Source organism: Lontra canadensis, unplaced genomic scaffold (genome assembly GCF_010015895.1).
Source record: "Lontra canadensis isolate GAN:19392208 unplaced genomic scaffold, GSC_riverotter_1.0 scaffold83, whole genome shotgun sequence".
Taxonomy (NCBI): Eukaryota; Metazoa; Chordata; class Mammalia; order Carnivora; family Mustelidae; genus Lontra; species Lontra canadensis.
The window spans coordinates 1063544-1076944 of record NW_022631077.1 but is presented as its reverse complement, the minus strand read 5'-3'; positions in this window follow the sequence as shown (position 1 = coordinate 1076944).

Below are 13401 nucleotides of genomic sequence, written 5' to 3'. Positions count from 1 at the left end.
ATGACATCACTCTTCTCCTCTCCCCCAGTAGCCCCTCACAGACTTAGTCCTAAGCAAGAATTTTCTTTCCACTCTTTTGGTCCAGGACAAGTCTTTGAAAAAGTGTATTATTTGAAGAAAATTCAAGTGACATGGGATTTGGGGGAAAACAAACAAATAAACCCAATTTATTTGGTGGGATTTTATTCTCTCCCCTACCACATACACACACCACAATCTCAACCTTATCATGACTTTCAGTGTCTCTTCCCACCAGTGGGAGACACTTGTGTCAGGACTCTCCCACCTCATGCTTGGTTGGAAAGTGAGACCTTTAAAAGGCATGATGAAGAAATGTCCAAGTTATGCTATGATAGTCCTAGAAACTCTTCTAGTTGCTTCCTTCTGACAAATATGCAAGACCCCCGTCTACTTTCTGGTGCACAGTAAGGGTCCATTACTGACCTTGCAAGATGGTCAGCTGTCAACCTGACCAGAAGGCTTTTGCAGCCACATAGGTGGAGTTGCCAGAAACCCAGTGACTACTGAGGGCAAAAGGGAACCAGGGAGGGACAGGTTAGCCCACAAGGTAATTCATCTTCTGAAAGCAAAGCAAAAAGTCTTTATGCCACATGATTCCATTTATATGAGATGGTAGAAAGGGTGAACCTATGGTGACAGAAGGTGCATTGACAGTTGACTGGGACAGGGGTAGGTGCTGAGGTGCAAAGGAACATGAGGGAACTTTCTGAGATGATAGACATGTTCTACATATTGATTGTGGTGGTAGTTAGATGACGTGTCAAAGCTCATTGAAGTGTACCTTTGAAATTACACTGCAATAAGAAGCTAATAAAAAAAATATTGTAAGATACCCTCATTTAAAATGGGTGAGAAGGCCAAAGGTACAAGCTAAACCAGTCCCCTCCATTTCTTTGTTCCCCGAATCTCCCAGGGGACCTCCTCCATTGGAGATCCATGGTCTGCATGTCCTGATTATTGTCCTGTAGAGAAGGAACCCCACCAAGTGGTACAGATTACCTTACTTATTTTCTCTTTCTCATTCTCCTTGAGGCTCCAAGGGTACTGTGGTGGATGATGGCAGTACATGGTGATAATGAAATAAATCTGGAGTCATGTTCAAATCTTTTCCCCTCCTAACTGGAACTTCTTGAGAACCCAGGGTAATCATGCCTAAATCCCCAGCTTCTATTTCTTCATGTCCATCTCAACAGAGGTGCTATAGCGTTCCTTCTTTGCCGTTATGCTGGGACTGAAGAATATGGCGTTTCCTCTGATACTGCTTGATCCTTTATAGAAAGTGGTACCATTAGACCAGCTCTCAGGACCGTCTTCAGCCTGTAATGCCCAGCTCTTTTCTTTAAGAATGTCTCTTCAGTTCTTCAGGAAGTTCCAGAACTCACAGCATAATATATGTCTATATGGTTTTATTAATCCCAGGGACTCAGGATTAGGCTGAAATTTATAAGAGAAAATTTAAATCATTGCACAATTTAACCGCAACTTTGAAGAGATTCCTGAGGGACGTTTATTTTAACTTTTACTTGAAAATTTAATGAAATAACCCTTTGGTCATTAATCTGCCTGGGTAGTTTGTGGGGAATGTGTTCACACTTGCAGTGACATATACTCTAGACTTCACTCAATTATAAATCTCTGTGACCTCTCACTGAAAGTCATTAAAATATTTTAAATCCACTCAAGCCCAAGGGATATCTTTATATTACAGTTATGTATACAATTTTGTGAAGTAGGTGAAAAATTCTGAAGTCGCTATCCAACAAACATCAAAATGGTGAAGAGGTGCATTAAAACTGAAATCCTATTTCCTTCAATCAACAAGGAAATGCATTTATTGCCTATAACTTTTATTTCTTTTTTTTTAATTTAAAGATTTTTATTTATTTGACAGATCACAAGCAGGCAGAGAGGCAGGCAGAGAGAGAGAGAGAGGAGGAGGCAGGCTCCCTGCTGAGCAGAGAGCCTGACGTGAGGCTCCATCCCAGGACCCCGGGACCATGACCTGAGCCGAAGGCAAAGGCTTTAACCACTGAGCCACCCAGGCGCCCTAACTTTTATTTCTTTTTAAATAAATTTATAACCATTATGAAAAGACATTTCTCAAAGAAAATCCTACCAAATCTATCATCTCTTTTGATATTGAGGGTGGGCATGGTTATTCACCGAAACCTCACTCCCTCAGAAGAAACTGAAGGGAGAGCAGGAGCACATTGGGGCTTCTATTTGTTGAGTCAGGTTTTGGATGCTAGAGGACCAGGTGCCACTATGGCTGGACTTTGTGACTTCTTATCTCATAATGTCTGTTTCTCTCTGAAAAATTCTTGAAGTGGAAGGGGCTTATATTCATCTTTGAAGAGAGCAAGAAAGCGAGAACTGAAGAGAATCCTGTTTTGGAGACAAAAATCCCAACAGATAGGGCCAGCGGTGGCCGCCATTGAGAGGAAAGCATCCTTGGGACCCTCAGCAAAGAAGAAAGGAGTGTATGGGAGCTGGCTTGCCTCTAAGGTAACAGGAGTAGAAAGTGACCCCCATGCCATGGCCTGAGGGCTCCTGGTTGTCCCATAGGGGAGTGGGGAAGTCTTATGTCACTTGGTGGTAGCCCCACCCAATACCTGGAATATGCCTAACGAATGCCCAGCATTTCTTTTTCTTCTTCTTCTTTTTTTTTTAAGATTTTATTTATTTGGCAGCAACAGAGAGAGATCACAGGTAGGCAGATAGGAAGGGATTGGGGGGGGGGAAGCAGGCTCCCTGCTGAGCAGAGAGCCCAATGCAGAGCTTGATCCCAGGACCCTGAAATCATGACCTGAGCTGAAGGCAGAGGCTTAACCCACTGAGCCACTCAGGTGTCCCGAATGCCCAGCATTTCTAACTTGCAAGTATTCTTAATGTTATTTTTGAGAGATGAAAAATAAAATCATTATTGAGTGCTCATTCTGTGTCAGACACTGTGGTAAACATCTTCATGCATATCGACTCATTGATTCTTAAATATAGCCTCGTGAAGCAGATGGCATTTCCCTCAGTTTACAGATGGTGTTTGCCTAATGAAGTCCAGTAGGAACAACTGTCATTTTGCCTTCCATTGACAGCAGGGGGAGAGTCCACAGAGTCTGCAGGTCACTGCAGCTGAGCCCCCTTCCACCAGGGGCTTGTTCCCATGACTCATCCTGATGGGGCAGCTCTCCTGGCTCTTTGTGGGTGCTCCTCTGCTGTCTAGGGGATGAATTCTGCCTTCCTCAGCCAAGGACATATTAATGTTCATGAGAACATATCAGCACAGAAGAAAGCTATTGCTTCCCAGCACCACTAGATTCCACACCCTCCTCATAAGGTTCTGGCTACTGATTTGTTTTGTTTTCTATTTTTGTTGGAATTGGTGGTGGCATATCGCTTCTCCTCACGGTGCTTTGTCTTTGGTAAAACTGCCTCTCCTTCACATGCCTTGGAGGCTAGTTGCCTGTTCTCCTTTCCAAGTACCAATACATTGTGCTAAGAAATCTGAAGATAAAGCTCTAAATCTGTGAAAACTATCACAGTACAGAACATTTATGATACAGACTTGTAAAGAAACGCACCATGTCCCAAGCTTTTTAGACTGATAACAATAATTCCATTCTTTGTCATGTCCTAGATTTTGAGAGGAAAAAAAGTAACATTTGCAGAATCATAAAACCTTCACTGCCGTAAAATAAAAATCTGTCTGTCTTTGGTCATCGTAAAATGCAGGCTTTTCTTCTTCCAGAGCACAGAGGGTCATGTAAGTGATCTCTTGAAACACAGGCTAGTTTCTGTCTATGCTGAACATTTGCTCTAGTTGGTCCTTGCTCTGCTTCAGCTCAGGAAGGAAAGCAACATGATAATTATCCTGGTAAGCTCATGTTGTGAAAGGGAAAATATTTCCAGAGTATCTGACATAATTGTGCCCAGTATATGTTGGCAGGAGGAAGACCCTAGCTAGCTGTCCTGAGGACCTCTCCAACCTTGTGCTTGACCGCTCTGTTGTAGATCATCTACTTCTTGTGCACATCTTCTACAGAAGTTTCCCCATTGTTTAGAGCCTCTGTTTAGAGCCTTGAGGGCAAAGGTTTATGAACTGCTGCTTCTTATTCCCGAAGATTCCTAGCACAGATGAGAGCCACTGTCGGATGACTGTTGACTCTGTCCCAAACTCTTATTTTTCTGTTCCAGTGTCATCATTTCCTTAGATGATTTCTGTTTGTTTTTATCACAGAAAAAGTACTTGTTTTTTTCTCGCTGTACCGGGGCAAACCAATTCTGTTTTATCTCCTAAGCGTCAAGAGGCGACCTGGGAACAACAAAGCATGGCTGAGCCGGGACTGCTGGACGATGGAAAGGCACCTGGCTTACGCCTCTTTGCAGCCATGATCCCAGGTTAGAGCTGCACAGGGCAGGTGTGGTGGTGAATGTGGGGAGGGAGTCACCTGCTCCAGGGAAGAAGGGGTAACCATTTCTGGTTACCACAATGCTTATTGTCAGAATCAATTTTTTCCAAATTCTTGTGCTGTGGTTTATTACCACATAGTTCTCTAGAGGCTAACCCTTGTAGGAGAAAATACCCTACACCTCTCTGTTTTGTGTCTTACATTTCAGACATTTTCTGTTTTCTAGCTGTCACTGCTTTGTTTTATAGCTGGGCAGTTTTGGTATTTCCAGAGCAAAGACGTCAACCAATAAAATGCGGTGAATCCTCTGTAGGCACATCGTAACACAGATATCATCATTGAAGTTGGATAATAATTTGCTTGCTTTCAGGAATACTTTGAAGGCCCAAACCTAAGAGAAGTTCTTATATGAAAAAGCAAACCAAAGCACTAGAAAAAAATTCTCACCTAGCCAAGTTGTTATCAGTGCTTTATGCTTTCTACTAACTATGAAGTCTGAAAAACAAAACCCAGAACCAATCTTACCTGAGAGGTGACTTCTTCTTACAAGGACACACCTCTTAATTCAAGGGATGTTGGAGATAATTGCTTTTTAGGCCTATCTTAATATGTTTCCATGGCTAGAAGAGAATAAGAAGCATCATTCAAATTAATAACTTGAGTGGGATTTTGCCCCCCACCTATCCTATATGTCAAGCACAGAGGAAATTAAGGGTGGAAAGTAAATTTTTGCCATTTATATAATAGACAACCTACCTTTTAGGTTATTTGCAATTGGAAGGTGCCAGTTATTTCAGCTGTGTTCCTTTTTTTTTGTGACACATTTTGAAAAATCATTCAGGCTCAAAAAATATATATACTAACTAATCATTTGAGTCTTTTCACTTGAGACATTTAAGACCTTAATTGATCCCATTTTTCCTTTGTTACTGCTTATTCTTAATTAAGACATAACAGTATGAAAAACAGTCTCATTAAAATAGGCATGGACTTATTAAGCAAGGGGACTTGATGTAAGGGTTGGATTAAAGTTAACACAATAGGAATTTGTCACAGCTTTGCAGTTTTTAGAACTAACAGCTGGAAAGGAGATCTGTTGTTTTATAAGGCATAAGTCATTTTATAACTTTTAAACAGTGACTACATTAGTAGACACTTTCATTAGTTTGTACTTCTGATAAAATCTCTTTCATACACATTATTTTTGGACTGTCTGGAAATAGCTGTACACATTTTATAAACTGAAAGATTCAAGGCTGAAGTTGTAAATGTAACCAGGTTATTTCAGTTGGATTACTCAGGTCATTTGAGCTTATGAACACTCTCTGGGAGTGTGGGGTAGAAATATATTTCCAGTTCATTGTTCCTTTCAGCTTTGAAATAGGACTTAAGGTTAATGTATAGCCTCCCACAGAGAAAGAACCAGAACCGCGATTGGTTCATTTATATAACTAAACACTAGATGGCGCTGTCCTCCGAAGGAATTAACTGGAATAGTAATTTTTTAAAAAGTCTACACTGTTAGGGGTTGGTTTGTTATTTTGTTTTCCAGAAGTCAGATAAAAAATTCTCTTTCCTTTTTGTTCTTAATGAAGCTTTAACTTTATGAATAAGCATCTACACTTGAAATAAACATGGACTTCTTGAGCAATGGAACTCTAAGTAAGGTGTTAGGTATAGGTAAATGACAGGATGGTAACTCTTACAGCTTCACGGGACCAATAACACACTCAAGGAAATTACTTATCTTTCTGTTGATGTTATTAATAAAATTTTTAAAAAATTAAAAATTTTATTTACTTGAGAGAGAGCATGAGCGGGGTGAGGGGCAGTGGGAAAAGCGACTCTCCTCTGAGTGGGGAGCCAGACATGGAGCTTTATCCCAGGACCCTTTGAATCATGACCTGAGACCAAGGCAGATGCTTAACTGACTGAGCCACCCAGACACACCACAAACTTCATTTGTAGAACAGTTTTAGATTTACAGAAAAATTTCATAGTTAGTACAACAATGGGTTCCCATATTCCTTGCATCCAGTTTCCCCTACTATGGTACATTAGTTACAACTAATGAATTGATATTGACACATTATTATTAAGCTGAGTCTGCACTTTATTCAGATTTCCTTAGTTTTTACGTAATGTCCTTTTTCTGCTCCAGGATCCCATTCAGGATACCGTGTTAGATTTAGACCTCATGTCTCCGTAGGCTCCTTGGCTGTGACAGTTTCTCCGGCTGTCTTCATTTTTGATGACCATGAAATTTTGAAGTGTTACTGGTTGGGTATCTTATAAGATGCTCCTGCATTGGAATGTGCCCAATGTTTCCTAAAGATTAGTTTGGAGTGATATTTGGGGGAGGAAGACCATAGACGTTAAGTGCCATTTTATCCTATCAAGGATACATACTATCAAAGAGACTAATCACTGTTGCTAATGTTGACTTTATCACCTGGCTGAGGCAGTCTTTGTCAGGTTTCTTCACTCTCAAATTACCTTTTCCCTCTCTTTCTATACTGTCCTCCTTGGAAGGAAGTTGCTTTGTACAGTGGCCACTTCAAAAGTGAGGTGCAATGCCTCACCTCTTTGAAGGTGAAATAGTTACATAAATTATTTGGAATTCTTCTGCATGGGAAAATTTTCTCTTCTCCACTTATTTGTTGAATTGTTTATTTATCCCAGTATAGACTCATGAAGTTTTATTTTACCATCTGGTTTATAATCCAATATTTCTTGATTTATTTGGTACTCAAATTGTTCCAGCGTCGACCCCTGGGAGCTCTTTCAGTTGGCTCCTGTGTCCCTTTAACATGTCCCCATTCCTGTGGGTTTTGTTTTGTTTTGTTTTTAAGCAATCTGTTTGCTTTTTAATAGATTTTGTTTGGTCTACAAATAGTATTTAGCTCCATTATTCTTTGAGCATTTCTCTCTCCCATTATTAATAATAATAATAATAATAATAGATGATAATGAAAATTGAGAGGTAAAAGAAAAAACAAAGCACAATTCAATCTTTATTACTTGAGTGTATTCTCCTGAAGAGCCTTCTTTTCCTTCTTTCTTACTTTACATACCTTTCACCATTTCTTTTATTACAAACAGGTCTAATCGTTCTTTGTAAATAATTCATCCTTAGGTTATTTCTAGTTGACATACATTACGAACATTTTCCTACCTCATTAATATATATCACTTAAAGTGTTCTACATAGATCAATTAACCTTTCTTTTTAATTGATTAAAATTGGCCCATAAATATCCTCAGTGTATTGCATAATTCTGGATACATAGCAGGTCTTTAATACATGGGGACTGAATAAATTAGCTCTTTAGAGAGTTTCGATACTTTTGAACTATAAATAGTGCTGAAAGGAGTGTGTTTGAGTCTATGAGTTACTTAAGTACTTTTACATATTTAAGAATTCTAGAAGTGGAGCTTAGTCCAATCATAGCATCAATATTTTTGAAGCTCTTAATTCACGATTAGATTTTGCAAACTGGGCAAATTGCATGAGGCTAATCATTGAAAGAAAGGGAAAAATATTGTCAAGACTATCCCAATAAGCAAGGGGTCACTGGTTGAGAATCTCAACATAACGGGCTGACTAATGAGACAGAAGACTTAGCATGTCTATGATGTCTAATTCAGAGTCCGGGAGCTGCCCTTTTCTACACATACTCTCATTGCTATGCTGAAACTCAGGGAAGTTGCGTAATCAGCTTTTTTTTTCAACTTTCAACAGAAGGCAGTAGGAGAGGAATCCATATCCTGGATAGCACTGGCCACATAACCCTCTCAGCACCCTCGTAAGTGGGCAGACCACTGAGAATTTGTATTTCTCCTTAAGGTCTCTATTTATACACTACGGTGCTACCCACAGTGTTCATTAAGAAGTTAACACAGTAGCCTGAAAACCCCAGAAAATACCAGAAACCAGACTCTTACATTTGATCCATTAAAAGAATGAAACGAGATTTCCTTCTGTCCTTTTAAAAAAGTTTTACAATTATTATTTTTATTTCCACAGGACAGAGTTCAGTCCTTGTTTTGCATCACTGGGTGCAATAACACGGGAGTTTCTTTGTGGGGTTGCACATTCAGCATTTTTTTTTTTTTTAAGATCTTATTTATTTATTTGAGAGAGAGAGAGAGAGAGACTAGGGAGGAGCAGAGGGAGAGGGACAAGCTGACTCTCCACTGAGCACAGAGCCCAATGTAGGGCTTGATCCCAGAAGCCTGAGATCATGACCTGAGCTGAAAACCAGAGTCGGACGCTTCACTGTCTGAGTCACCCGGATGCCCCTACACACTCAGATTTTAAGCCTCATGCCTATTGTTGAATGTTGGTTTGGGGATATGTGTCTGGTGCGGATTCACCATTTCCAAGTTCTGCTCTGTGAGGAGCCTGAGGTGCTCTCACATCTTCCTTTGCTGCGAGTTTAGTCTTCTGGACAGAGAACGTTATTTTCTAATCCACAGCACGCCTCCCAGAGGCTTGCATATGGGGGAATTCTCTCCTTAAAGGGACTCTTTGTTACATTATTAATAAAGACAGAAAGTCTTTCTTTCTTTTTTTTTTTTTTAAGATTTTATTTATCCATTTGACAGAGATCACAAGTAGGCAGAGAGGCAGGCAGAGAGAGAGGGGGAAGCAGGCTCCCTGCTGAGCAGAGAGCCTGATGTAGGGCTCGAACCCAGGACCCTGAGATCATGACCTGAGCCGAAGGCAGAGGCTTTAACACACTGAGCCACCCAGGCACCCCAAGTCTTTCTTTTTTATCTGACTCTTTGGAGTTGAAAGTTTTAAGCTGATTCTTAAGTTTTTCATTCTCTTCTTTTCTTCATCTCCTCTTCAGCTCTCTGCAATATGGTTTGGCTATTTTTAAAGCTGTTGACAGATGGGAAGCTGCTGTTGAGAGAGAAAAGTGATAACAGAATCGCTCTGGGGTGTGTGTGTGCACGCGTGTGTGTGTGCAATGGGGGTGAGGTGTGTGTCTAGGTGTTCTTTAATATGAACTACACTCTAGCTAGTCCAGCACCTAGCATAGCCTGTGATCCATAATATTAGTGGTTGGAATACATGGGTGAACAGCTGGTATCTTATTGTTACACATTTTCCATAGTTGAGATCAACTCCTATTTCTTAACTGCAAGTTCTGGTTTCTTTAGGGATAAACGTCATTTAAAATGACATTGACAACAAAATACCACAACCGTTGAAGATTCTGGCAAGTAATAATAGGAAAGCATCCTGTCTCTGAAATAATTTTATGTTTAAAAACATCAAAGCTTGGCACACGTACATGTCCCTTGGAATAAAGATATGGTGGAAGATGAACGCCACTGATGATGATTACCACCTGTGCACGTGTGCGTGTGCCTACCCCGGACTGTGGCTGCAATCACACCGCCCAACATGTTTTCCCATCCTAAGAATCAGAGATTACTCTGGCCTGCTGCTGCTCCAGAGCTCTCCATCCAGTGCAATCCCCCTTCTGGTGCAGCCTTCAGAAGCTTGGGGTGGGGGGGTTGAGAGTAGGGAGTTGGTCCCAGAGGCAGGTTCAGCAAGGCCATTGCTCTGTGCTCCCGGTGGGGCGCTTCTTTGCAGCCCTGACAAGTCATTGAAGCATGGCAGCTTTTCACTGCTTATGCTCCAATTCTCACCTCTCCTTTTTCTCTCTGGCTCCCACTGTCCTTCTTTTAAGCACCATCCAGCCGCCATTTGGAAACCACACCCTGCACCTCATGTCTCAGTAAACTCAGCTTCCAGCACAAGGTCTGTTTCTGCACAAGGCAGCCTTCCCCACCTCCCAGCCCGGGTCATCTGCTGCAGACAGGGAGGCACTTCCAAATAGATTTCTTCCCTGATTACTTAACCACCATGTGCACTGGGCACAGGAGGCTTGAGCAAACTAAGGCTGGGGAGGTTCAAAGGGTCTTAGGGTGGGGCAAGCCAAGGCCTGGGCCAGGGAGTGGGGCCCCTGTCTGGAGCCCTGAGGCTGCAAGAAGGGGCCGGAAGCAGTGTGTGGGCTTTGATGCTTTCTATAAGGGAACGGGGACATCATAACTGCTCTCCGCCCTTGATGCAGCTTGATGTCATCTGGTTACCTCCTTACTCCATATTCTCCACGAACAGACTGAGTGTTGCAGTTGAATTGTGTCCCCCTCAAAGTACATTGACTATAACCTCCAGTAACTCAAAACCGGAGTGTTATTGGAGAGAAGGTCTTTACCGAAGAAATTAAGGTATGATGAGCTCATGAGGTGGGCCCTATTCCAATATAACTAGTATCTTTATAAGCAAAGGAGATTGGGTCACAGACGCATGCAGAGAAAGACTGCTTAAGGACACAGGGAGAAGACGGGCATCTGCCAGCCAAGGAGAGGGGCCTCAGAAGGAACCAGACCTACAACACCTTGATCTTGGATGTTTAGCCTCCAGAATGGTAAGCCATAAATTTCTGTTGCTCAAGCCCCCAGTTGGTGGTGCTTTGTGATGGCAGCTCTCGCGGACTCATGCATACAGCTTTAACAACAGTCCTCAGTTGCTTTGCATTCTTTAGACCAGAAGCATACCTTGGGCTGGAGCAGGAGCTCTGTCTTGTAGGTGGAGCAGAGCACAGCAGCCAGGATCCGAGGGCCAGGTGGCTCAGAGTGCTGCGGGGCTTTCTCCTGGGTGAGCCAGGATGCATGGCGGCTCTGTAGGGCAGGACATCCTCTTGGCCCTCTCCTTCTTTGCACTCACCTCAGCTCTTCTGAACCCTGCTTACTGTCTTCATCGCTCACTTGCATCAGCCAGGACATTGCACTGCTGCCTCTTTGGCTGGATTAACCAAGCCATGAGCTGGGCCCCTACCACATGCCCCAGCTGCTTCACCCTCTGTCTCCTTCCCTGTTAGCTCATGGGGAACATCCTTTCACCCCTTCTCTTTAACTCTTTGCAATCCTTTCTCCCCCACCACTTTCCAGATGAAGCTGGAGTTTAAAAGGGCTCTTCTGGGCACTCGGGATGGGGTACCAGTGGGGCATGAGTCTTGCACTCAGGGAGCTTCTGCTCCTGTTGAGACAAAACACCTACCTGCTCTGTCCTCTTTTTTTATCTTCCTCCATTTTTTTTTAAAAAGATATATTTATTTATTTGATAGAGAGCGTGAGAATGTGTGAGTTGGGGGAGGGGCAGAGGGGAAGAATCTCAAGCAGATTCTGCACTGAATGTGGAGCCTGACATGGGGCTCGATATCACATCCCTGAGCAGAAACCCAGAGTCGACGCTCAACCAACTGAGACCCCACCCCAACTATCTTTTCAATGGCAATTGTCTCCTCATCTGTTGGCCTCACTACACTGGAGTACACTAACTAAAAAACCTACATTTTGAAACAAACTGCTGCTGGGTTTCTGGACTCTGGACGGCATACCAGGTTAACTCTCCTACTTCCTGCCTTAGCAGACACTTCTTTGTCTGGTTTGCTGGCCTAGCTCTCCTCTCCCTGACTACAGATTTTCCCCATTTATGTTTTCCAGTTTTCCCTTTTATCAGCCACTCTTATAATTTCACAAGACTGATACATTAATTTTCTAGGGTTGTGATAACAAGGGGCCACAGACTGGGTTTCGACAAGAGAAAGGTATCACCTCCCAGTGCTGGAGGTCAGAATTCTGAGATTAAGGTGTTGGCAGGTGGGTTCCTTCAGACAGTGTGAGGGGAGGAGCTGTTCCAGGCCTCTCTCCTGGGCTTCTGGATGGTCTTATCCCCCAGGCTGCTGACACAATCCTCCCTCTATGTGTGATCTATTTCTTCCCAGGATGTTCTTTTTGTAAGGATGGCTATTCTATTGATTTAGGGACCTACCGATAAAGCCCTCTTGGCTTGACTAACTACGCCTGTAACAACCCTATTTTTTAATCAGATCGGGTTCTGAGGTACTGGAAGTTAGGACTTTGACACACCAGTTTGGAAGGACACAATTCGACCCGTAACAGTTACCACCTCCAAAATCCAAATCCCTACTTGAGTTGATCAAGGTTATAATTTGAATGCTGAAATCAGATCTCACAGTTGAGGGAGGTTGTTAAAAAATAAGAGCCACATGAACAGATCCCTGCACCCCATTCCACATCAGAAACCCAGTCTCAGGGTGCCAGGCAAGGCCCTCAGAGGGTCTGCATCTGCATTGTCTTCCAAAGCACACCAGTCATAGCCAGCGAGGTTTATTCCCCACCACTGGGACAGCCATACCAGCCTCCTCGTTGGTTTCCCATCCACCCGTCCCCCACTGGATTTCATGCTCTGCTTTTCTGACATTGCATTTTATTTAACATCTTTTTTTAAAAAATTATTATTTATTTGAGAGAGAAAGCAGAGCAAGCAAGAGAGAACAGGAGTGCGGGGGAGGGGTAGAGGGAGAGGGACAAGCAGACTCCCTGCAGAGCAGGGAGCCTGATGAAGATGTGGGACTCGATCCCAGGACTCAGGGATCATGACCTGAGCTAAAGGCAGACGCTCAACCGACTGAGCCACCCAGGTGCTCCTTTATTTAATGTCTTGATCACCAACCATCTTGACTTCATATTGTATTTTCACAAACATATCGGCTTGACTCGGTGCCTCACTCATAAAGAAATATTACATCATTTATTCCCCATAACAACCCTACACAATAAACAGAGCTGGGCTAGGAAGCCAGGCAATGTGGCTCCGCAGTCTCTGGGCCACCGGCTCCGTGCTGCTCTGCCTCCTGTGAGGCTCCCCCAAATGTGTAGGGCAGCCACAAGCATGCTCAAGTAAAAGCCATACTCCTCACCTGGGACTCCGTATGTTCTCCACATTGTGGCCTCGTCCTGATTCACCAGGTTCCCCAGCAGCTGAGAACCTGCATTTCCAGTGGGTCTCAAAGAGTGGTCCAGACCCAGGTAGATCAGCTGCTGTTCTTGGGTCTCTCTCCAGATCTACCAAGACCCCAGAATCAGAAAC